The sequence below is a fragment of the Hemicordylus capensis genome, chromosome 5, assembly GCF_027244095.1.
Source record: "Hemicordylus capensis ecotype Gifberg chromosome 5, rHemCap1.1.pri, whole genome shotgun sequence".
NCBI classification, from domain to species: domain Eukaryota; kingdom Metazoa; phylum Chordata; class Lepidosauria; order Squamata; family Cordylidae; genus Hemicordylus; species Hemicordylus capensis.
Window position 1 is genome coordinate 239709456 of NC_069661.1, and position 26034 is coordinate 239735489.

Consider the following 26034-nt stretch of genomic DNA (forward strand, 5'->3'; position numbering starts at 1 on the left):
TCAGTCACTCATGCGTTGGTAACATGGAGATTGGACTACTGCAATGCGCTCTACGTGGGGCTGCCCTTGAAGAATGTTCGGAAGCTTCAGCTGGTTCAGAATGCTGCCGCAAGGATGCTCGTGGGTGCGAGTACACCCATCCTGCATCAGCTTCATTGGCTACCGGTCCACTTCCGGGCTAGATTCAAGGTGCTGGTATTGACCTTTAAAGCTCTACACAGCTTAGGGACAGAATACCTGTGGGACCGCATTCACCCATATGAATCTACCAGGGCCCTCCGATCATCATCTCAGGCCCTGCTCATGACCCCACAACTAACAGAGATCTGGTTCGCAGGGACTAGAGACAGGGCCTTTTCGGTTGTGGCCCCTCGGCTTTGGAACACCCTCCCTGAAGAGCTTCACCATGTTCCCTCCCTCAGCGTTTTTAAAAAACATCTTAAAACACACTTTTTTAAAGGAGGCTTTTTAATATCATTATTTTGTTATATGTGGTAGCTTCTTTAGCTTTTTATAATTTTCAGTTTTAATTTGAACCTAATAATTGTTTTTAATCTGACTTTTAAAAAATTAATTTTATTACTTGTATCTGTGTCTGTTATTGTTGTAAGCCGCCCTGAGCAGTATTGCACTGGAGGGGCAGGGTATAAATATTTTAAATAAATAATAAATTATGTGTAAGCCCTATCGGTGACCCCGCCAACCAGCATAACAGGCAGCATTTCAGAACTGAAAAGTTTCCAGATAGGCTAGGATAACCCTGATTTTACCATTGGACTTTTGGGTGAAGGTCCAGGGCCTCCACACCTCCTGAGGGCCCCCAAATCCTCTTTACTCTGTCCCAGGTGGTATGGTCACTAACCTGCGCTGCGCCTGGTGCTCTAGCATGACTCTGTGATCTGCGACAGGCGGCCAAGTGTGACCTCTGCTTTAGAGGCAGAGGAGAGAGCAGGAAAAAAAATATATGGGATGGGGATATGTTAAGTTGCGTGTTGAAATATTTCTGCTAATGCATATGCATAAGGATTGATTGATTGATTAAGTGCCGTCGGGTCAGTGTTGACTCTTAGCAACCACATAGATAGATTATCTCCAGGATGATCTGTCTTCAACTTGGCCTTTTAGGTTTTTCAGTGGTGCATTCATTGCTGTCATAATTGAGTCCATCCACCTTGCTGCTAGTCGTCCTCTTCTCTTTCCTTCAACTTCTCCCAGCATTATGGACTTCTCAAGGGAGCTGGGTCTTTGCATAATGTGTCTGAAGTATGATAGTTTGAGCCTGGTTATTTGTGCCTCGAGTGAAAATTCTGGATTGATTTGTTCTATGATCCATTTGTTTTTTTTCCTGGCTGTCCTTGGTATCCTCAAAAGTCTTCTCCAGCACCAAAGTTCAAAAGCGCCAATGTTTTTTCTATCTTGCTACTTCAAAGTCCAGCTTTCGCATCCATAGAGTGTCACAGGAAAAACCATGGTCCGAACGATTCTAATCTTTGTAGGTAGAAGACACGTCACTGCATCTAAATATCCTTTCCAAGGCCTTCATTGCAACCCTACCAAGTGCTAGTCTGCGGTGTATTTCTTGACTGCTGGATCCTTTACTGTTGATGGTCGATCCTAAAAGGCAGAAGCTATCCACCACTTCAAGGTCTTCATTATCAATTCTGAGGCTGGTTGCTGTACCCGTTGTCCTTAGTTTAGTCTTCTTTACATTTAGTCATAGTCCCTGTTTTATATGCTTACATTCTTGTGAGTTCAGTTGCTATTTGTGCCCTCAAGAACCCACATGTTAAAAATACTGTGTGTGTGTCGGTAGGTGGATGATGCTTAACTTGCAGCAGGGGCGGGCGGGCTCCAAAGGCCTTTAGGTTCAGGCTCCAGAATTAGCTAGGTGCACCTCTGAACCCTGACCCCTGATAACTGAGCAAAGAGGCACCTTTCAACATGGCGGCTCTTATATTAAGCAAGAGGAGAACAGCTGTCCCTAACCAACTCCAGCCCAACATTCCTCCAGTGGTTTATGTTTCTTTTTAGACTGTGTACTCTTTTGGGACAGGAAACCACTTTATTTATTTTTCTGTGCAAACCATTTTGTGAACTTTTATTAAAAAGCGGTAGTTCTGTTCAGAAAAATATATACATACAGCTCAAACAGCAGCAATAAATTAATCCAGGTATTCACAAACCTTATGAAATCTAACTATACAGATACACTCTTACTTCAAATTCTCATGGGAGCAAGACAAAATTTAGCGACTGCATAAGTAATTTTGTCATCGCCATCAGATAAAAGATAGCTAACATAGAATTCATCTGGGCAGCCAGGGTAATTTGCTAGGAGAGGCACTATTAATTCATAACTAGTGTCCCTGTAGAGACTACAGTATAATAGCACATGGGGTAATGTCTTGGAAGCTCTTGACTTACAAGGACAAAACTGTTCCGCATAAGGGACTTTTAAAATCCTGCCTTCAAACACAGCAGAAGGTAAATAAAATGACAAAACATGCTAGTGTGAAGGCTCTACAGTATTTTGCTACGGTAAGCTTATCTAAGTAATTAGCATGTTTCATATCCAGTAGTTGGTATGTAAATATTCATAGTAGCAATAAAAGTTCCCATGTGGCTTTTCTTCCAGTCTGGAACCTTCTTGCCCTTCTTTCTTGCCTTCTGGAGAAGAATCACAAACCAGGGGTTTCCAAACTTGGATCCCCAAATGTTGTTGGACAACTCCCATCATCCCCAGCCACAATGGCTGGCCATTGTGTCTGGGGATGATGAGAGTTGTAGTCCAACAACCTCTGACGACCCAAGTTTGAGAATACTGAAGGCCAAACTGAATGATACGCAGATTGTACAATTGGGAATGGCATGTTTGCTTTTTAAAGGTGTAAATAGCAACCACATAGGGCCCCAATCAAGACTGGGAGCATGGAGAGAAGGATGCTTTAACCCTTCACCATGGTCCTAATCCAGATCGGTCACCCTACAACAGCTGTTTGGCCCAGGAGAGAAGCTCCTGTTGTCACCAGTGGGAGTTCCTCTTCTCCTGGGGCAAATAGCAGCCATGGATGTCCTCATGTGGACCAGGACCATAGTAGGGTAAAATATTAAAATCCCATCCCCGCCATCAAGGTTCTGATCCAGACTAGGACTCTGTACCACTGCTGTTTAATTTAAACGAACACATGTGCAGGTCTCAATCATGCAGTCTGTATATTTGGTCCTGAAATAGTGATGAGAGGAAACATTCTACATTGCTTATCATTTTTTTGGGAAATCTACAATTTGCCTACTTTGTCAATTGGCTTTGTGTACATGTGAATTAATCCCATGTGCCTATGATTACCTCATAGGTTACTCAGTCTGTTATCTCAATGTTGCATATTCATGTAACTGTAGTCAGAAACAACATTCACGATCTATCATTCCGATATCCCAGCTTGCAAGAGAATGTATTTAATTGCTTACAGAGTTATATCTATATCTGTATTTGGGTGCAAGTGATTTTGTTGAGTCTGTTCTTTTAAGGAATGATAATTGATTAAAGGCTTTTCCACTACCACTCCCAGTTGATTAGTTTGAGTTAACAGAATGAGGTTTTTAATGAGTTAATCAGTTTTAAAATATAAGAAATCACAGCTTACCACCCTTGAGATTCTCCTCTGCAGGACATGTTTTAAAAACCCTTTGCTCCACTGTTCCTAGAAAGATATATTCTTTTAGAAATGGTAAAAACCATAGCCTGGTTCTCACAATTGGCAGCTAGGTAGGAGTGCCTAAAAGAGGTATGCATGGAACCATTCTGGGCAGTTCCGTTTGAATTCGAACTGAATTTTGAACCAGACGGTTGGCCTGCGAACCAGCCAGCTGTTCAGTTTATGCATTCGAACCGGGTCGACTCGATTCGGGTGGCTATGCTTGTACAGGAATCCAGTAGGCATTCCGCCTTCCAAGCAAAGGGGACCCCTAACTCTAAGGAGGTTGAAAGAGTGGGTGGTAGGTGAGAGTGTTAACCAATGGGTTACTATCTACTTGGTAGACGATAGCCAATTTTGTACATACCAAGGAGGAGAAAACTTTATAGTTCAAAGAAACTTTATTGAATTCTGCAGAATAACAAAGTGGCCGTCTAGGGGATAGTTCCCAAAGACAAGACAAACCTAAGATGGTGTCCATCCAAAGCTTTTATACAACAATTGATACATCTGAATACATCATCATTCACAACAAGCCAGCCAGGTAGTCCGGCAGTACAACTCCATATTAGGCCAACAGGCTTACAATACTACCATTGTTAAAGGAGTGCTTATGCAGCCTCTAGGAGGCAGTTCAGATACCAGCATCATCACCTCTCCTGACCAGTAGGCCAGAATAAAGCAAGGCATAGAGAATACATACTATGTTGCAAGTTACAAGGTCTGCAAGGCACAGAGTATGAGAACCAAACCATACTAAGCAGATTCTTTCCCACTGACATACATTCAGGAATACAAGATGGAGGGGACTCTTGCTCTCTTCAGCTACCATCCAAATGGTGTAGCAAGAGCTCAGTTCTCCATTAACTATATACCCTAGGATCAATACATATAGATCAATATGAAATGCTTAGATTTACGGGTAACAAGAGGGCACCTTACCGCTGGCAGCCTGGCGGTGTTGTGGCAGCTACTTGGTGCTGGCTCCCTGCCCAGCAGTGTGGGTCAGCAGGGGCTCAGTTCCGGCATTTCCATCACCTCCGCACATGTGCGGAGGCCATTTGAGTCCCCACACAAACTTTTGTGGTGACACAAATGGCCTCCACACAGATGGTCTGTGCAGATGCGCAGAGGCTGGAACCTGGCCCCTGCTGGCTCACACTGCTGGGGGGTGGGGAGCACCGGTGGGGCCCGTAGGCTCTGAGGTCAAAGAGCCGCTGCTGTGCCACCGATGGGTAAGGTGTCCTCTCATCCACACACCCACCTGCCCTTTCAACTCTCTTAGAGTTAGGGACTGCATTTGCTTGTAAAGGGGAATCCTCACCAGATTCCCCTTTACAAGCATTGCCACCTGGACCAGGCCGAACTGGTTCAATATGAACCAGGCCCTGTTCGGTTCAAACTCTTCCTGCCCACCTTTGCGGGGGGCAGTCTGGTTTGAGCTCGAACCAGTTGAACTGGGCTGGTTTGAACCGAACCGGGTTCAATTCAAACCGGCTCTGCACGCCCCCTAGTGTCCAGCCAGGTGCCAAGCACCACACGTGCTCCTGTGTGTCAGCAAAAATTGAGGTAGGAGACAGAAGTGATCATGTGCTAGTTGTGATCTGGGTAGGATGTTGTGGGACATGCTTTTCCTCCATGCTTGATACAGTGCTGGGTTCACGGTATGGATTGGCGGCTGCTGGACACTCCTCCTGCCCAGCTGCCAGTTGTGAGGATCAACCCAATTTGTTCATCATTGAAGGATATTTATGAATATACAAGGACCATAGATACTTTATATATTTTAGTCTGGCTTTCCATGTGCCTCTATGGATGTTAGGATCATTGTTGGTCTAAGACCAAAGGGCAGGCCAGGCAACAAATGTCTTCTGTGATCCCCTACAAAAATTGGGCTTTTGAATACTCTGAATATTATGTTTTTTGTTGCATTGGTGACGCCTTTCATGACTTTGATGCATGATCTGCAGGCATGCTTTATTCCTGTCATAAAGATAAATTGTGCTGTTGAGTCGATTTCAACTCCTGGCACCCACAGAGCCTGTGGTTTTCTTTGGTAGAATACAGGAGGGGTTTACCATGGCCTCCTCCCGCACAGTATGAAATGTTGCCTTTCAGCTTCTTCCTATATCTCTGCTGCCTGATATAATACCAGTGGGGATTCAAACTGGTAATCTTCTGCTTGTTAGTCAAGCATTTCCCTGCTGCGCCTCTTAAGGTGACATAGAAGACTATAAATCTGCAGGCATGGATCTGTACACCTGTGTTTGTGCCATATATGTGTAAATAAAAACAAATTTGCTATTTGTAGTCTCATTGAAACATTTTCAGTTTAAGAAAAACTGAACTGTCTGGTGTCTCCTGCTCATCCCAAGGCAAGGACCCGAAGAGGGTTCCCAAGTCATTGGTCCTAAATCCTGGCTGGGTTAATCTGGGCTCACAGAAGACTTTAATTATTTCCTCATTTATTTCACTTGGGTGCACCAACTGATCTCTCATCTTATATATGCTGAGGAGTTTGTTTGTGCAAAACACCAAATTTGGTGTACACCGCTGTGCCATTTAAATTAGCTTGAATGAACTACTTTTAACACCAGAATATGCTGGATGAAAGGTTTAAATTTTATTTTGATATTTTTCTTAGCAGAAATGCTGAATATAATCATATTTCATTCTTTTTAACACTCAATCAGATCAATAATTCAATAACTTGTTCTTGTAAGAACTAATTGGCCTACTTCCCTTTCACTATTCCTACAAGTGGACTAAATTTGGTCCAAATCAGGCAGTTCACAGGTTAACCCACTTGTGCCTCAAACGTTTTTGTGTCTGCCATTTTGAACTGGAGTGGATGACATCATCACAAACTATGCCATTGAGGTGTCCCCATGTGTCCCTACAACTGTATCCAATTTGGTTCATATTTGCCCAGGTATTGCAAAGTTGATGGGACACGCGCGCGCGCGCACACACACACACACACACACACACACACACACACACAGAGCTCCTCATAAGCTCATACTAGAAAGTAGGCTAAAAATGATAAGAGAATCTTGCTCATATTCAAATTTACTATGATCCACATTTACTATATATGGTCATTATTCAATAAAATGAATAATGTTTGAAGTCCTACATATTTCAAACTGGTTTTTTGTGGTTTTTTTTGCAAGGACATTAATTAAACAAAATTATAAGATATATATTTACTTTATTGAACTCTTTTGCAAAGTCAGTTTGCAAAAAACTATGCAAACTGACTTTGCCTGGTCAACAGTGGGCCTCACATGGTAGTGGTACCTATTTTGGGAATTACTGCTGTATGACTGAGATAATGTATGTAGAAGAGATCTGTGTGAGGTCAAAGGCCATCTTGATCTGCGCAATCTGCCCTGGGAAAAGCATGTAGTGGATATGTCCAAAGACAACATTATTCATTAAGGTGAGAGAATTATCTTCCATACAGGAAGTGCAACTGGGTTGGGAAGAAGTGAGAAGCAGAAAGGTTGACACAGGTGGGGCAGTTATCCTGAGGAAGTGGAATGCCCATCCACAGTTTTATGTACTTGCTTTGGGTGGGGAAACAGGAAAGAGACATTTTCAATCCAGGACAATTTATTTTATTTGGGGATGACAATCTTGATGAGATGAGTTGACACAGCTGCAATTATTGGAAGACGTTAATGCTCTGAAAGCCAAAGGCCCTTCAGAATAATCCTGCCATTTTTTGGGTAGTCTCTCCTCAATATTGGTGGGGGTGGGGGGCAGGAATCCATACAGCTGAGGAGGCACCCTGAGACAGCAACCCTGAACAGGCTTGATGATTTGATGTACCCAGCCTGACCAGAAGGTCAAGAGGTGATGAGAGCGAATGATGCCGAGCTACATTATGATGATCTTAACCACCAACACACTCTTTAAGAAAATACTGTGGCTTTATAAAGCCATGGTAAAAAAATAATTACAATGTCATGTTCCTCTTTATTCATGCTTCAAGGCAATGAATTTGCACTCATTATGCTGGCTTATATAAATCAGTAAACATTATTATTTTTTAGCCCATTAACCATTCAAAATACCATGGTGGCACCTCGGGAGACAAAAACCCTGTTCAGGCATTCACGGAACGCCACTGTCCATGCCTACATTGCTGCAAGGGGGTTGGAAGTCCCACCCCTGGCCCATCACTCATCCTCCTTAGTCTTCACACTAAGAGCCAGTGGGAGGATTTCTCCTATGCAATGTATTTCCCAAAGCAGCATGCACATATTTTTTTAAAAAACCCACTGCTAGATTTTAATTTGCCCTGCAGCTGTTGTGGGTTTGGAATGGTTTAATATGACTGCTGTAGAAAATGCTCAGACCAATATGGCCTCTGCTGTATGGATGGGATGTGGAGAACAAGTACATGCCCTACCTGCCAGTGACTCGGATGCACATTAAGAACATAAGAAGCTGCCTTATACTGAGTCAGACAACTGGTCCATCTAGCTCAGTGTTGTCTACAGTGACTGGCAGTGGCTTTCCAAGGCTACAGGCAGGGCTCTCTTCCAGCCCTCCCTGGGACTTCCAGGTAGTGAACCTGGGACCTTCCCCATCCCCTAAGTGGAATATCTTACCTCACTTGCATGTAGACTCCCATCTAAATGCAAACCAAGGCAGACCCTGCTTAGCAAAGGGGACAATTCCTGCTTGCTACCACAAGACCAGCTCTTGTCCCCAGATTGAACTCCTCTCAGATTGCCATGTCTTTAGTGTTCATTGTATCAGTATCTGAAGTTCTGTATTAATGAACAGCCCTTCCTTTGGCTAGCATGGGGACAGAACGATATTACGTCATAGAAAACCAAAACAGTCTAAAAAACAAAACAAAAAAACTTTCGTAATACCTCCAGGCGTATGTATGCCTTCAAAAGAAGGTTCAGTGACAACATCCGCTCATAGACTTTCAATTAAGCCAACAAGAAAACTTTACTAAAACGAACAGCCGCCAGTTGTTATCTGATGGGGCTCTCTCGTTTACTATCCTTAACGACATCAATATGTTGTCAGCATTTCAGAGACTTTGATGCCAGCAATTGAAGTGGTTACTGCACAGATGTTGGAGCAAGAGTTTGGTAATAGTTTGGATGCGGCGGCAGCTGACGGCTTTGCTTGGAAGGGTTTGCGGGGGGTGGGCGGGAGAAGCTGGGATTAAAGGCCACAGTTCTCCAGGCCGGAGGTGCAAGCAGTTGTAGGGACGGTGAAAGGTCATTACTGATCCCTATCAAGCTTCTGAGAAGATCTTGTTGGAAAGTAAAGTCATAGCATTTCCTTCTAGATTGCTCACTGATAGTTGGAACCTTCCACTATATCAGGGATTTTCCACCTGGGGTACATGAATTCTTGGTATACTTCGAAGCCTCAAAGGGGGTACATGGAGCCCTCCCCATTGGCATTCTGCACAGTTGGTTTGTGATCAGTATGAATAAGATGAATATTTATATACTGCTTTTCAACAAAAGCTCCCAAAGTGGTTTACATAGATATAAAAAAATAAATAAAATGACTCCCTGTCCCCATAGGGATCACAATCTAAAAATGAAACATAATTTAGACACCAGCAACAGCTACTGGAGGTACTGAGCTGGGGGTGGATAGGGTCAGTTGCTCTCCCCCTGCTGAATAAAGAGAATCACCACTTTAAAAGGTGCCTCTTTGCTCCCTTAGCAGGAGACTTTACACAATGGGGTTCTGCCCCAAATCTCCTTCAAAAGAGAGTGTGTGCATTCACACACCAGCCAAACATACCTCAAAGTCCCTTTGAGATTTTTGGACCCACTTCACACACAAACCGGGCTTTGTGATGCAAATTCTAGCTTATCTTGTTGTATGTCTGGATTTTTTAAATGCTTGTTTTAAGCTTCTTTTTCTGAAAACGCTGGAGCAAATGGGAGAGGCACTGACATAGAATCATGATAAGAGGCATGCTTTCTTCAGAAGTGCAGATCTCTCTCTGAAGAAAGCTCTCCCCCGCCCCCCGCCCCCCGCCATTGGCTAGAAAGCAAACACTGATGCCTGCCATGTTGACTTGTTTCAAAATAAAACCGGGAGCAGAGGGGAAGGGTTGCTTCCCTCAATGCCATGAGTGTATTTCAAAGTGCCTTCGCTCAACGTTTACCCCGAAGCCTGAAGCCAAGTGTGAATAACTCCCAGGGGAGCTTTGCTCAGTTAGCAGACCAAGGATTTGTCTCGCCAGCCTAGTTCTGTACAGGAGGGAGAGGAGTGTCAGGCAGCATCCCTCCCTTGCTCAGCATCAGTTAACATTTTCCTCACTGCTGAGCCTGTCAGTCAGGCTGAGGGAAAGGTGGGCTAAGCCTGAGCACATAGCCAACCAGTCACAAGGAAAGGAGGAAAAGGGCAGGCCAGGCAAAAGGTATGATTGGGAACCCTGACCACCAGGCTCACAAGTAAAAGATCACAATTTGTGGCTGATTGCATCATATAGAGAGATAGATAGATATGGGATACCTTTGCTGAACCTTTGAGATAGTGCACTTGTTAAAAAGAAGAAGATGGTGTTAAACTCTTGCATTGGACTATACTATACATTTATCCTTGTTAGAATCCCAGTTGTTGGCCAGTATGACAACTCAGCACTCACCACAGTGCATCTCCAAATATCTCCTATCCCTGGTATTTCCACTACCTTGTCCTGCATTTGACAACTAGATAAATTTATTGGGTCCCTCAGTATTATAAAAAATATCAGTCTTCTCTAAAGCTGACTCATTCTAGAAGAAAACCGGCTTTCAGGAGGTTTTTTTTTTTTTAAACAACAACAATACCTTAATATGGAAGAAATACTTTTGCTCTGACAATTATCCTTTAGGAAATCATTTGAGAAAAAGAGAAAAAAAACATGAACGGGCAAATTTAGCTTTCCGAACACCCTTGCATTTGGAATGGTTTCCACCTCATAAACTGCCATTACAGAAAAATTTTCAGAGATCTGTCTCCTATAATGATGGTGATTACAGTAGTTGCAGAAGAATGCGCCACACTTTTAATCAGCTCTCTTGGAGCTTCACTATAAATAATTTTAACTTTTGAAAGGAGTATTTATGCAAATCCATAAATCACTGAGAATTTAAACCCTAACAAGTGGACGTCATGGCATGCTTTAAAGTAGAACCACTAAATCATAGTCTTTTAATCATTCTGAACAGCTCCTTAGATCCCCAATTAAGATATTTAGAGCAAGGGGTTACCTCATGTCAGTGGAAGGTATATAAATGCTGAGCCTGGAGTCAAGGTGCTACCTTAGCCATGGAAATTGATCATTAAAGGCTCATGTCTGGATTGTAAACAATGGACACAGTTCCATCCTGCTCATCGGCTAGGAAGCACAGATGCAAATCTTACTGTGGAACTTCATTGTAGCCCATTGTGGAACATCATGTGCTAAGCAAGCATGTCAGTTTCACTGGCGGAACTATAACTGAGTGGACATGTTCCTTGAATACGGGCCACTTGCAGCTAGGGGCTGCTTCCTCCCCACCGGGCCGCCTCCACGGTGGCTCCTGAGCCTCTGGGAGCGATATATATGTGAACAAATGCCTTTGGGAACTTCTGTTGAAAAGTGGCATATAAATATTCATCGTATTCGTAAGGTTTGCCTGGCCACTGCATGGTATAAAGACGTCACAGCCTAGTGACAGGCGCTGGGCATGATGTCTTTATATTGCACAGGAGCCAGGTAAAGCTAAGTGTGCCACTGCGGCTTCCTATGGACTGCCCAACTGCTGTGTGGTATAAAGATGTCATGACCTGGTGACAGGCATTGGGCTGTGATGTTTTTATACTACATAGTGGCTGGGAAAAACCTGAGGAAACCATTGCAGCTCCTGGGGGTGTAGGAGCCACTATGGAGAGGGAGGCCCAACGTGGGGGGAAGAGAGGCTGAAGGAGAGCCACTGTGGAGGTGACTGGTGAGGAGGTGGCCATGGGGGCTGGGGGAGGGGGAGAAGGGCAACAGGTGACCTGGGGGTGTGGCTATGACAGCTACATTTTGAACATGAGTCGCTGCCAACGTTGTTATGCCATTCATACATTGCTGTGACACCAGCATGGAGCATATGAATCTGTCTGGACTGGCAACAACTGGCAGGAGGCTCAATGCTGGTCCATTTTTCAGCTTCTGTCGTGCACGAATCACTAGCAACTGTACTGGAGGGAAACAACTCCTCTATTGCAAACTCCCCTGAGAGATAAGATCCCATAAGGGGGTCCTATTATGGATCCTGTCACCAAGGAGAGGAGAGCTGGTCTTGTGGTAGCAAGGATGAACTGTCCTCTTTGCTAAGCAGGGTGCACCCTGGTTTGCATTTGAATGGGAGACTACATGTGTGAGCACTGAAAGATATTCCCCTTAGGGGATGGGGCCACTCTGGGAAGAGCATCTGCACACTTGCACGCCGAAGGTCCTAGCTTCCCTCTTGGCATCTCCAAGGCAGGGCTGAGAAGGACTCCTGCCTGCAAGCTTGGAGAAGCTGCTGCCAGTCTGTGTAGACAATACTGTGCTAGAAAGATGGACCAATGGTCTGACTCGGTATAAGGCAGATTCCTATGCTTCTATGATTCTTAGCTATAAGAAGAAGTGCATTCCTGTTGGTGGCTCCCATATTGGAGAAGTTCCTCCCAAAGGTGACCTGCCTTTTTGAAGGAAAGTTAAATCTTGTTTACTCTGCCAAGTCTTTTTGGTGTTTTCTTTAAAATATTGAATTGTTTAGGTTTTTTAGCCTACTTTCCAATAGGTTTATGAGATCGCCCGGTGTTCCATGTGTCCATGTGTCCGTCCCCCACTATCAACTTCGCAATGTCTGTATCAATATGATCCAAATTGGGTAAAGTTGTAGGTACACATAAGGACACCTCAACGGGTAGTTTGTGGTGATGTCATCCACCTCAATTCAAGATGGTGGACACATAAACATTTGAGGTGCAAGTGGGCTAACTTGTGTACCACCTAACCGATTTGAATCAAATTTGCTGCAGTTGTAGGGGCACATGGGAAAACCTCAATGGCCTAGTTTTTGATTCTTTCATTCACCCCAATCCAAAATGGCAAATGCAAGAACATTTGAGGTGCAAGTGGGCTAACTTGTGGACTGTCTAACCTATTTGAACCAAATGAGTTACAGTTATAGTGAGTGACTCACAGGGACACCTCAACGGCATAGTTGGTGATGACACCATCCACCCCAATTCAAGATGGCAGATGTGCAAACTTTTGAGGCAGAAGTGGGCTAACTTGTGAACCACTTAACTAATTTGAACCAAATTTGCTACACCTGTATGGACACATAGGGATGCCCCAATTTGTTACGATGTCATCCACCCCCAATCCAAGATGGCTGACACATAAACATTTGAGGCACAAGAGATCTACCCTGTGGACCTTGATTTGAACCAGTTGATTTAGTCCAGTTGTAGAGATAGTGAAAGGAAAGTAGGTAGATAGTAAGTTGTTCTTACTAGAACTTGTTTAATATTAGCTCCTACTGGCTTTAGAAAATCATTTTGTCAGATTGACAATATTGATTTTAAAAAATTATTTTAGTTTGATATAAACAGCATTGGGGACTGGATAGTCAAAAAATGGCACATATAGTTGGAAATAAGTACATTTGTAAAAAATTTTTTTAAGTACACTCTTATATGCACCCCTGTTCTGCTGTCTGCTGAGATTCCAGAAATGATGGTGATGATGGGGTGGGTGGGTTGTGATGCTCTTATTAGGCCACAGTATGTGGCTATCAGGGACAGCCCAAAGCATTGTGATGTCTGAGGTAATGTGGCAAATGTTGCTTTGCTTCACATCCTACTGATTAAAGCTTGTGGTTCTAATACTGAAGCTTATGATGAATGTGTAATTGATGAGTTATGTTGTATTGCCTATTATAATGAGAAACCAGGGAAAGATATATAGCTCCTTTGATAGCAAATTCTTGGAAATCTGATGGGGTCTTATGTGACATACTTGCTGAGAGATATCATCCAGGTTACAATATTAAACATCACAGAATTTTGGATCTGGTGACAAACATTCAGGATAACCTCATTCTATAGCAAATTTTCAATTTGCTTCTTCTGGTTCTTTTCTGAGTTAGGTTGTCCAGTTTGTTCCTGCTTTGTTCCTGGTGAATACTTTTCTTAACCCATGTAGTAGTATTTACTTCCTTGATTTGTATTTATTTCATTTTATAGTCGATTGGCCAGAATAAAGATATGTGTCTCTCTGTCTCTGTGTGCCTCTCCCTGTATCTATATCTATTCTAATGTATTCTAATCTAAATCTATATCTATCTTAATCTATATATCCCAATCTCTCTCTCTCTCCAATATCTATATTCTATATATTCTATTATCTCTCTCTATATTTCTATTCAAATCAATATATCCATTTTATTCGCATCTGTTTCTGTTGTAATCTGCATCTACTGTATATCCCTATAAAAGTGACTGACAACCATGAGTTCATTCTGACATTCAGAGAAATATGGCCAAGTGCAGTTCGTTACTATCTTATTAAATGTCCCAAATGCCATGTTGATTAAAGAGGAAGTCAGAGTTTCATCTTTCTTGCATCAGGCTTGTGCACTTCCATCAGTACCCCCCCCCCCCACTAAAATAAACACAGGAGTGTCCAGTGGCTTGGGAGAAAACACTGAGAACAAGAATTCACATTATAGAGGGCCATGATGATAAATGTCTCCAGTGGCATAATTTCTAACTCTTACCATCTGTGATTCCCCGATCACCATAGTAACTTTCAAGCAAATATTAGAAAATAGTCCAAAAACCAGAAAAAGCACAGCTGGGAGCATCTATATGTAAAGAAAACAAGCCCTTCATGGGATGAACCCACAGTAAAGGGCTGATATATTCCTTACCCTTAAGTTGAAATGCCATGACAGTAGTCACATGGAGTTTCCCATTCAGTTTTTTATATCAGCCACCCCAGCTACAATCTTTGATGGGAGACCAATGTAAGGTGGGGAGGGGGCATTTTAATCTAAATTGTTTCCCTAATCTCCTTTTGAGCCCATGGGGGAAAATATATGAAAACCCATTTAAATTTTATTGATGCCAAGCAACCTGTGTATACAAGATCTGAAAGGTTGAAACATATTTTATAATTGTATTTAAAAATATTTGAAATGGATTAAGTGTAGGGCTTTTTGTATTTTGTATATTTCTGCAAAAGTTTAAAATTTAAAAACCTAGAAAAAAGAGAGGAACCCATAGCTTTCCTCACATACAGCTGAAAACAGCTAAGGAAAGTGGCAAGGAAGTAAAAAACAGAGAGGAAAGGGTGAAAGCAAATGCCAAAAAAAAAAAAAAAAGTTATTTTCCCTCCTAATGTAAAAAAGTCATTTGGTTTCCAAAATAGTCACATGTCCTCTATAAAAGTCCCTCGTCAGCAAGCCTATTTCTTGCACTGGCACTTGTGGCTTCTGCCATGGATTCTTCCCCGAGGGCTGCGAAGCCCTCGAGGATTGGCTTGGAGTCTCCCGGAATCAGCATCAATCTCCAGGTGACAACTGAAAGAGATCTTGAAGACATTAATGGATAGATATTGTGAATAATAATGGGAAAGTGTGTAGTGTGTGTGTGTGTGTGTGTGTATTTTCGAGGAATAATTGCAGTTAGAGTTGGCAACCCACTAACTCCTTGGCTCTGTTGCCTGCTCTCTTACCTGTTGTAATGCATGTAGTGCACTACATGGCAGGGGGCACAACCTGAGGAGGAATGGGCAAAACCAGCCACCATTGCTGTAACACCTACTGCATCAGGAAATGTAAAGGCATTGGCACTTTCTCTGCGTTGCAAGCTGGCAGCCCTGTTTAGCAGTGGCTGCATTACTGTCTGCCCAGCCCTGGTTTCTACTGCCTTTTCTTGTGATCTGTCTTGTGTTATCACACATTGGTCTTTAACCACAAAGTATATTGTATTCAGCTGGTCTGTAAGAAAGTCACAACTACAGTGTTCTGTGCTGATCTCCAGGAACACAGGAAATGCTGCAAAACAGAAAAGGAAGGTTACTGAAATGGAGAGAAGCAAGACTGTGTGTTTCTACTGGGACCGCCAGACCATTCCCTGAATCCAGGGGAGCTATTTTTGGCTGCCAGGTGCCCTTCTCATGGAGAAATGAAAGCTGCCCCAGAAGCCTCCCCAAGGATTCAGGGGCCTCTAGGAGTCGGATGACTCTAAGATGAGATCTCTGACAACTTTTTAAAAGTCGTTAAAGATGCTCCTATTCAACCAGGCTATTAATTAAATATATTGTTTTAACAGTTTTATCATTGTTTTAAATTGTTTTAAAAATTTAAGTTGTCATGTTTTAACTTTTACTATTAGGCTTGAGCCCAAAATGTTTCGGAGGTCATTATAGAGGCCTCCAAAACGTTTCGGACACCGGAGCCGTTTCGGCTCTCAGAAGTGGCGAGGTTGTTCCCTTAAGGGTGAGGGAGGGTGCACTTACCCCTCCCACTGCATTTCCCATGCTGGCACTCCGTTGTAGCAAAGCCCCTCGGGGCAGCAGTGTACCTCCCTGCCACCCCTTCCCCGTCCTTGGCCGGAAGTACCGGGCGCGTGGGCGTCTGTCACATGAGTGCGCGTGCATGGCAGATGAGTGCGCACACACACACCCCCCCAGTACTTCCGGGCGTGGACGGGGAAGGGGCGGCAGGGAGGTACGCTGCTGCTCTGAGGGGCTTTGCTACAACGGACTGCCGATGGGGAAAATGCGGCGGGAGAGGTAAGTACACCCTCCCACGCCCTTAAGGGAACACTCCTGCCACCTCCAGAATGGTTCCGGGCACATCCCTATTTACTATGTCATTTATTTTGTTTTGACTACTGTTTTAAGTTGTTGGTTTTTTTGTCCTTTATTTTAACTAATGTTTTAGCTTTTTGTTTGCTTGTTGTAAACCGCCCAGAGACGTGGGTTCTGGGCGGTATAGAAGTGTGTTAAATAAATAAATAAATAAAAATAAAATAAGGATAGCAAACTGCAGCCCTCCAGAAGTTGTTGGCCTACAACTCCCATCAGTCCTAGACTTTGGCCACTGTGACTGGGCATGATGGGAGCTGTAGGCCAACAACAGCTGGAAGGTTGCAGTTTGACACCCCTGCTCTAAGTGGTAGCAAGGGTGAGCAGGTGTTCGCCTTTCAAATATTTCTTGCTCTCCCTTTTGCTCCCCCATCCGCCAGACTGCAACTTTACAGCAAGCATCAGAAAATACGGTCACAGTATATTATAGTCCTATAACTTGAATCAATTATTTTTAAGGGCCTCCGTTTTTAAAAGCAGAATCATTCACTCACTCCTCTACCCTGGAATAAGCTGCAGAAGTCAGTGCAGCCAGGTACTCATTAATTACAGGTGGACCTCGTTAACCGTGGGGGGTTTTGTTCTCAGCTACAACCACGGATAATGGAACATTGAAACCAATGGAATCCCAATGTAACATTGGGATAATGAGACATTGAGGCTATGGGAATTGTGGGGTTAGATTCCTGGAGGGTAAACCAAGTGCTGAAAAAGGCAGAAATAATAGAAATAAAGTTCTGTACTGTGCTCTGTGGGTCTCCAGGTGCTCAGCAATGCTCCCGCCCCAACAACCCTCAATTTTGGTGATTTACTGTGAAAAAATTACAGGGGGGGAGTTCCCCCTCCCCTTTTTAAGGGCCACAAAATGGCTCCTTTCAGCAAAATGGTTGCCGGAGATGACCTCCGAGGTCAATTCCAGCCACTTAGGAAGCACAGATACATGAATTTTAACCTTTTAAAAAACCATGTATGCTGAGGTCAGGTCTACAGTGCCCAGCCACGGATACATGAAACCGCGTGTGTCAGGACCACGTGTAACAAGGTCCACCTGTACTTTAATTACCTTACCTTTGCAAGTACTTAATATATAGCAAAACCTTCACTCCCCTAAAAACCTTCGCTTCCCCAGACTTCTTGTTCTAGAGTTGCTCTTGCTTTAGGAAGATCTCCCATTTCCTGATGGGAGGGTTGCCTGCCAACAGGGGAAGAAAGGACCTACAGCCTGGAGGTTCCGAATTGTATCTGGCAGAACTGTTGAGACTGGGTGGGAATGAAACAATCACTGCAGGACCTTCTGCTCCCAAAGAGCTTGTTTCTAGGGGATGTTAGCCTATCAGGATAAAGATCATAGCCATCCCAGTTTAGTCTAGTGCTGCCATTAAAAATGTTCCCTTTTACCTGATTTGCTGAGGACCAACGTAGACATTACACAACACACATAGTTGCCACTGAACATTCCCTTCCATTGTGTTTGGTAGAACCTGTTGTGATGTCACAGTGTTCTATTTTCCCATCCACACTCCACAGCATTGGCTGCTGTACGTGGGATGATGAAATGAGGAGTGTTGCGATATCACAAGATGGCTAAGTTCTATTAGATGTTATGGAGGAGGAGGAAGATGGTCATTTTTAGTGGCAGGACTGTGCATGTAGTGCAAAGTCCATGTTGGTCGATGTGGTGTTTTTGGTTAATCCATTCCTTGATCCAGGCCAGCTTTTGAATGGGGCTTTAATTACTTGTATTCTAGTCCTGGAGGCAATGGTAAACCCCTCCTGCATTCTACCAAAAAAGGGCTCTGTGGGCGCCAGGAGTCGAAATCGACTTGATGGCACACTTTTTCTTGAGTTCTGGAGGAGAGGCGGGGCTAAGAAACAGCCAGCCATCAAGAAGAGCACTGAAAAGCCATCTGTACTTGCCTCTCTGTACCTAAGATTTATTTCATTAAACTATTAATATTTCCGATTCCGCTCCACTGCCTTGTCCTTGCATACCACAGCTCTTTCCCTTGGATTCTACAGTCCTCATTTTCACTTCCTAACAGTGGCATTGCTAGGTACTTAAACGATTTGAGGCCTGGGCCCACAGCCCCGCTTTTGATAATTAAACTCAATCATGCCCCACACAAGAATAATTATATATGTTGTGTTGTTTTTTTAAAAAAAGTTTTTATAATGCAGTACCCATGAAAGTGGAAGCAGCAGAGAGCTAGCTGAGGCTAGGAGCTCTCTCCTATGTTGTGTGCATCGGAACATAGGACGCTGCCTTATACTGAGTCAGACCATTGGTCCATCTAGCTCAGTACTGTCCACACTGACTGGCAGCAGCTCTCCAAGCTTTCAGGCAGGAGTCTCTCCCAGACCTACCTGGAGATGCTGCCAGGGAGGGAACCTGGAGCTTCCATATGCAAAGCAGGTTCCAGACCACTGACTTGTTGCACTTCCTTTCTGGAAGAGGTCACAGAGGAGGGAGTGGCTGACAGGATTTGAGACTCTGAACAATGCACTGGGGGTCTGTGTAGGGAATTCTCTCTGGTAAGAGAATCCCTTTTTCATTATAGCAGAGTGCGCAGAGGCACAACACAGCGGAATTTGGTTAGGCATGTGTGTATGCTGAGAGTAAAGTAACTTGGAGCCAGTTCATAGTTTCAAATCAATATATATGGCATTTATTAAGGAACTCCATTCTAGATAGGAAAGTGAGGAGTTAGGATCTCTAATCTATCTATCTAGCTGGATGCAGATGGAGTCTGCATCTCTGCACACATGGTGCAGGGAGAGGAGCTTACATGTTGCAAGGTAGAAGGTACAGGAAGAGAAGGGAGAGAGGAAGGAAGTGTCCCTGAGAGTAGCAATCTACATTCCAAAGGGATAGTGTCAGAGCAGTAGAGAAGGGATGACCAGTGTCTTGACCCTCTGGCCCTCTGACTCACTAGTCTGTCCTCCACTGTCCTTGAGACAAGAGACAGTGCAAAGTCCTTCACTTCCTACAGCCTGTGCCCCATGGGCTGTCCCTAACGATGCCCTTGCTTTCTACCTTTCCAGCCTCCTGTGCTGTCCCTTTGAACAGTATTCATTTGGTAATTCTTGACTACAGGGAATAATATTTGCCTTTCAGTATAAGAAATATTGGTTTTAGAATAAGGGAGTTAGGCTTAACATTTCCAAAAGTGATTTATAGGGTGTTAATATGCTCTTAAGTGAATGTGTTACCTTTTGGATGATAGCAACACACAGTACTAATATTTAGGTTAAACATTTACACAAAGTGTCATAAAAAGTTTCCATCTTTTCTTTCTTTTTTTCTTTTTAAAAAAGAAACCACACCTGAATATAAACTTTGGCATTAGCCTGGCTGATGTTAAGCGTTACCAAGGAGCAGCTGTGCCAAATTATGTAGCTTAAATTCATTTTTAAAAAGAAACGTTAAGAGGAGAAAAAGGAAGGCGGCACAAATGTCTAGCATCTGAAAGGTAACAAAAAAGCTGATAATATATTACCAGGACGATAAAAAATGGGTCTGTCAAAGGTGCTAGGCAAGCAGTATGCTGCGTATATAGAAAATATACATATCAGAAGAATCTGATTCTATAATGTCTGCAAGTTTTCCTTCACGGAAAACATGACAGGTTATTGCGGATTTGCAGGGTGATTAAAAAAGCGACACCACCTGGCTTTCCGAGTATGAGGCCAGTTTAACAGAGATTTCCCCTGAGTGTGGTGATGAAATTAAGGATATCTCTACACAGTGAACAGCTTAGCTATCATGGCTTCCCCACGGAACCTGGGAATTATAGCTTCATTACAGGGCCAAGCTCAGGGGTCAGCATCATTGGGCCGTTATGTAGGGCCCCCAGAAGGTCCCACTGATGAGCCCTCTGTGCCCACAGCCTTCATGTGGTGGTGGTGGAGTGACTCTCTTGGGGTCTACAAGGGTCCCCTGGAATTTGAGGCCAGCCCTGTTTGGTGAGGACACTGTATTGGAATTGCCACCCCATGGAGGCAGTTGACATCAAAAGGAATTACAGGTGGATATACCAGTCTAATCAAATCTAGTTGGGATGAAAGGACCGTCGTAGCTTTTTAATGCTTTCAGTACAGGCTGATGGGCTTTTAAATTTTTAGTTGGGTCCATTTTAGAGAGGCTTTTTTTTATTTTTTATTTTAGTACAGTCTGGGTTTTTAAATTTTCTAACTGGGTTTGTTTTGATTGATTGACTTTATACCACCAAGTATTTTATCTGTTTTATTGTGTCTTTAATTTTATATTGTTTTATTGTTGTGAGCCACACCAAGCACTGGAGAGGCGGGACAGACATTTTAAAAGAAAATGAGTTGCTTCTTTATTTGTTCCAGTCGGCAGGGTTGTAGCACCACCCTGCTATTGGTTCTTTCCTAGCTTCTCCTGCTGCTTTCCAGATTACCTGCTACAACAGCAGTAAAATGCTTCAGCTTGGGCAGATCCCATTGAAAATGTAAATAAAGGATTGAAGCTGTTTGTTGTGCAAAGCCACCAGCAGGGGGAGCAGTCTTTTCTAGCTTGCACAAAACTCTACAACGGGAAAATACAGCTATCTTTTTGCACCATACATGCAACATTATAGGACTGTATATAAAGCAATAAAACCTGAAAGAAGGCATCGGAAATGTGAACGGCACCTTGCTGACAGTGCAGGGATTGCGACGTCAAAACAGGTAGTTCAGAAGCACACTTATTGGATACGTAGTGTCACTGTTGTAGTGTCTAATCTGGAAAGTGCCCTCATCACCCTGCTTGTTGCATTATGGTAGGATCCTGGAAAGATTATCAGAGTTAACCTGAGCAGTGAGGTTCTTCTGCCCATGTTGCAGACAGAGTCACACCAGGACAGAACCCTCATGAACCTTACATGCCCATTCACATGTTATATTCAGCACTCATACAATGAGTGTATACAGGTACAGTCATTCACATGTTATGCTGAACGCAGGTTCAGAAGCATACTTCCTATCTGTACCATGCATTTGGCCTGCATCCAGGTCCACTTTTAAAATGAACATAGGTACAGTCATTCACACAAAGACATTTACGAATGTAGAGACATCAGTACACTTGAATAACATAACGTCTGAATCGGGCTCTCGTGATTTCCCACTGCACAGCCTCCACATCCGCTGGCCCCAGTGTTTGAAGGTGTGTTGGTTTCCCTTTGGCACCGCAGTTTTCTTAGAGAGTTGCTATGGCTTGGCCTGGTGGCCTGGGCATTGTGATCCATGGCGGTACATAGGCATTGGTCTTATACAAATTCAGACCTGGAGAAGCCAAGGATTGAACCTGGGATGTTCTGAATGCAAACCAGATGCTCTGCCACAGAGCTACAGCCCCAGCTTCTGAGAGCTCTCACCCTGGGAGAATTCTTGGGCTCCTGCTGGGAACCCTTGCAGCCTGTGCAGTGCGTCCCATAAGTACAGCCCAGCCCCCAGACTCTCCCCCGCTCTTCCCCTTGGACTAGGACAAGGGTTCCCAAGCTTGGGTCTCCAGAGATTGTTGGACTACAACTCCCATCATTCCCAGCCAACATCTCGAGACCCCCAAGTTTGGAAGCTCCTGGACTAGGAGAAACTATGCTGCAAACCTATGTCTAGAGCCCTGGTAGGGTGCTGTGTATAATCCTGTTACATTACCAACTCCTGAGCACGGAGCCTGAATTCTATGGTCATGGGCGCTTTCCAGGTTACAGCGTAATACAGCTGTAGTTTACTTCGGCTTGGCAGAACCATATTTAAACCGTAAACAAAGGACGTTGTGCAAAGCCACCAGCAGGGCGAACAGTCTTTTCTAGCTTCTGCGAACCATCCTACAACAGGAAAATACAGCTTTTTTCTTTTTAAAAAAATAACGTTTTAAAAAACGTTGACGGTAACGCAGCAATAAAACCTGAAAGAAGGCATCGGAAATGTGAACGGCACCTGGCTGACAGGGACTGCGGTGTCAATACACAGGCAATATGGAAACTTAAGGGACACGTAGTGACACCGTTGTAGTGTCCAATCTGGAAAGCACCATGGTTCAAGAGGACGATGTAGAAGTCTTTCATACGACCTCTGGTGGTCACTGCAAAGAGCTGGGCGGAAGGCTGGGACTCACTTGCCTTTCCTGGCAGACAAGCGGTGGCTGCCCTCCCCTCCACTGTGTCACATGCCCACAGGAGTGGCGGTGTGGTGACCTCAGGAGCCGGGAGTGAGAGGACTTCCCCTCTTCCACATCCCAGGGTGCCCAGCCATCACGCTCAGCACGGCCGCTCCTCCCTATCCTCGGCTCACTACCAGAATGGTGGCAGGCCCAGGGGACGCCCCGTAATCTGTTGGCAAGCGCCCAGACAATCGTCCTCCAAGGTAAAGCAAACCATAAACACCAGGTTCAAAAGTGGGGCTAGGCAGTGCTGGGATCGGGCTCAATCTTGGCGCTTCACACACGCAGCCTGGGCTGTGTGCCGTGCCTGTGAACAGCCTCATAGTGCAAATAGATTTACTGTAAGTCTTAAGGTCCAGTTTAAACATGAAAGGAAGTGAGCGAGAATCACGTATCTAGGGGCCATTGCACATGCCCAATGTCTCATGTACACTGGGTTCTCCTGCCTGTTTATGCAGAAGCGTGCCAGGGCAGCTTGGGTAGGCGGGCAGGCAGGCAGGCAGGCAAACACTGTGGGCATGCCTGCATTATAGCAGTGAAAATTAGATGGCAGGCCTGTGCAGTGCTTCCTGCCCACTTGGTATCCTATTTATGTTGGGCCTTAATATGGAGACCCCTGAATAGGATCTAGTTGTTCCTTCACATACTACTATGTGCTGAGCATGCTGGAGGCTTCTGGTCTTGAGACTTGGCAGGCAACGTGAAGCCTCTGGATGGGTTAGGCCAGGTATAAAGATCAGGAATTTGGCCTTGGCTAGCCCTCCAAGCCAGGGGCATAGCAAGGTTGGAGTGGGCCCAGAGACAAGATTTTAAAATGGGGCCCCCCCACTCAAAGTCCAGGGCCTCCGCACACCCCAGGCCCCCAAGGATTTAAGTCTGATATTCCAAAATAAGTATGCTGCCTGGAAATACATTTCACTGAATACACACACGCACACGTCACAATATATAGTGATATACATTGAGTACTATACATTTGTTTTACTTTTAATGCCTAGAACACACTAGAAAGATGAATGATTAAAATGGGCCCCTCGCTGCAGATTAGCCAAGGAGACTTTCAACCATGCAGGATGAGCCTATGTTTGTTTTCTCAGAATTCTGAACAAACTCAGTCAAGTTTGATTGCAGGAGGTTTTTCACAGGAGGCTTTTAAAGCCCTTTAACACACCTCTCCTCTGGAAGGGAGGTGCTGCATTCACATGTTGGCCAGATTGACCCTGAAGTCCCTGCAAGTTATTGGGGAGCAGTTCACACACAAGAAAAATAAAATAAAAGAAAAGCAGAAGGCATGCTTCACAGTTCTCACTCAGACCTTCTGGGTTGCAAAACAACTTGAACATAAGTGCATTTATAAATGAATGAATAAAATAAATATAATACTGTTTCTTCCAGAAGTTTTTGTAATTTTCTGCCATGAAACAAGCCACTTATAGGACTTTTTAGATAGTTTTTTTTAAGCCAGCAAATTTTCCAAGCTGTTTAAAAATAAATATTCAGAGACTTCTCAGTCCCCCCCCCCCCATATCAAAGCCCTATGGCAAGCAGATCCCTATATATCCGGGTGGGGGTGGGGGTGGGGAAGGTAACCACAAAAAGGAGTTCACACTCTACCTGGCAGCAGGGGGTCTTCTGCTGCAAAGAACAGTGGTGGCCACTCTGGCTGCCTCCTCCTTCCTGGCTGGCTTGGGCCCTACTGGAGTTCAGGCTTCACAGAGGCCTACACCAGGCCTCCGTGGAAGCCCCGCCCACCCGCCGATCAGCTGAGAGGCGGGAGAAAAGGAGCTCTTGGCAGCTTGCCTGCTGCTTCGATTGCGGCCAGCAGAACAAGCAGGAGAGACTGCGAACAGGGCAAGGGGCTGAGGGGCCTTGGGGCTGGGCAGGGGGCAATGGGGAGTCACATGAGGTGCCTCTGGGGGGCCCCTCCAGGCAGTGGGGCCCCCAGACAACTGTCTCCCCTTGCCCTATCATTGTTACGCGCCTGCTCCAAGCAGTATCTTCTGCCTGCTGCACTGTCCCTCACCTCCTGCAACTGACATGGGGACCCTGGGCTGGAGTGGAGAGCAGGTCCAGATTTGGTACAGCTGGTCATGTCCCCAGCCTGTCTGTGCTGTGCCTACCTTGCATTTTGCAACCAACCCTATTTTTTGCACTGCCTTATTTCTGATCTAAACTGCAGAGGTCCTGATCCCTGAAAAAATAGCCAGCTGGACCGCCCTTAGCATTCTTTGGGAGACAGATCCCTAGGGGCCACAAGCATCCACAATGTGGTGTTTTGTATGGTTGATGTCATGCAGCGAACATCTCTTGGAAATGCCCCAATCACACGCGAAGAAAAAGAAGAAGAAATCCATCCCAAACCAAAGCCCCATCCTACATTGCAAGTAATTTGCAGCAATAAAAGTAGAATGCAGTTTGCTTTAGATCATCTCAGCAGCCTTTTGCAGCGCACTGTGGTTACAAAGAAAAACATTCTGTCCATTCCCCTGCCATATAAATTCCTGGAAAAATGTATTTATTTAGCACATTTAAAGGCATTTTGATAGTGCTCCCCACCATCCTATCCTAGAACGTCTGTCATCAGGGAACTCATACTTTTAAAAGGAAAGGGGGGGGGGAGGGAAATAGGGATGGTTTGTGGTTTCCTGATTTGAAATTTGCAAGTGAAGTTATGCTCTAAGGCTCAGCAACTCTTAACCTTGTGATTTTATATAAGCAAATTAAGGAGGTCATTTCTTTTTTTGGAAGGTGATCAAAACAATAATAGTATCTATACAGCACTTTTGCATGTTCAAAATGTTGCACATATACTTACAATAACTCTGAAAGTATTATTACCCCCATATTGTGACTGAGAGGGTTGCCTAAGGCCACCGGGGACTTTTACACACATCAGGCTTTACTGCGAGTTTACAGGGAGGCTTTACTGCAAACTCAAAGTTGTCCCAAAAAACCAACACAAACAATGGATTTTTTAGCCCTGGATATAAATCAGGCTACACTCTAACACGCTGTGAAAAACCCGAATTGTGTGATAACTCGCAGGGATTTCGGGGTAAATCTGGCCAATATGTGAATGCATCCCGTCCATTCCAGAGGAGATGCAAGTTGAAGGGCTTTAAAAGCCCTGTGTGAAAAGTTTCCTGAATCTATGGCAGAGGTGAGATTTTAACTGGAGAAGTCCTGATTCCTAGCTCATTCTCTAAGCTATGCTATACCAGCTCTCAAAAGCTGTAATCATTACTTAATGTTAGAGCTGTACTAAATTAATAATGCGAAAAACCCTGTGC

The 26034-nt window shown here is 44.3% G+C and overlaps 1 long non-coding RNA gene across 1 annotated transcript; it reads right to left on the minus strand.

The window, feature by feature from the left end:
* Positions 1–13269: 13269 nt before the first annotated feature.
* On the minus strand, positions 13270–24463 carry LOC128325679 (uncharacterized). The gene is made up of 3 exons (XR_008307555.1): positions 24359–24463; positions 21232–21367; positions 13270–15760 (listed from the first exon to the last, which is right to left on the minus strand). It is a non-coding gene; the product is annotated as an uncharacterized LOC128325679 (long non-coding RNA).
* Between the last annotated feature and the right edge of the window lie 1571 nt (positions 24464–26034).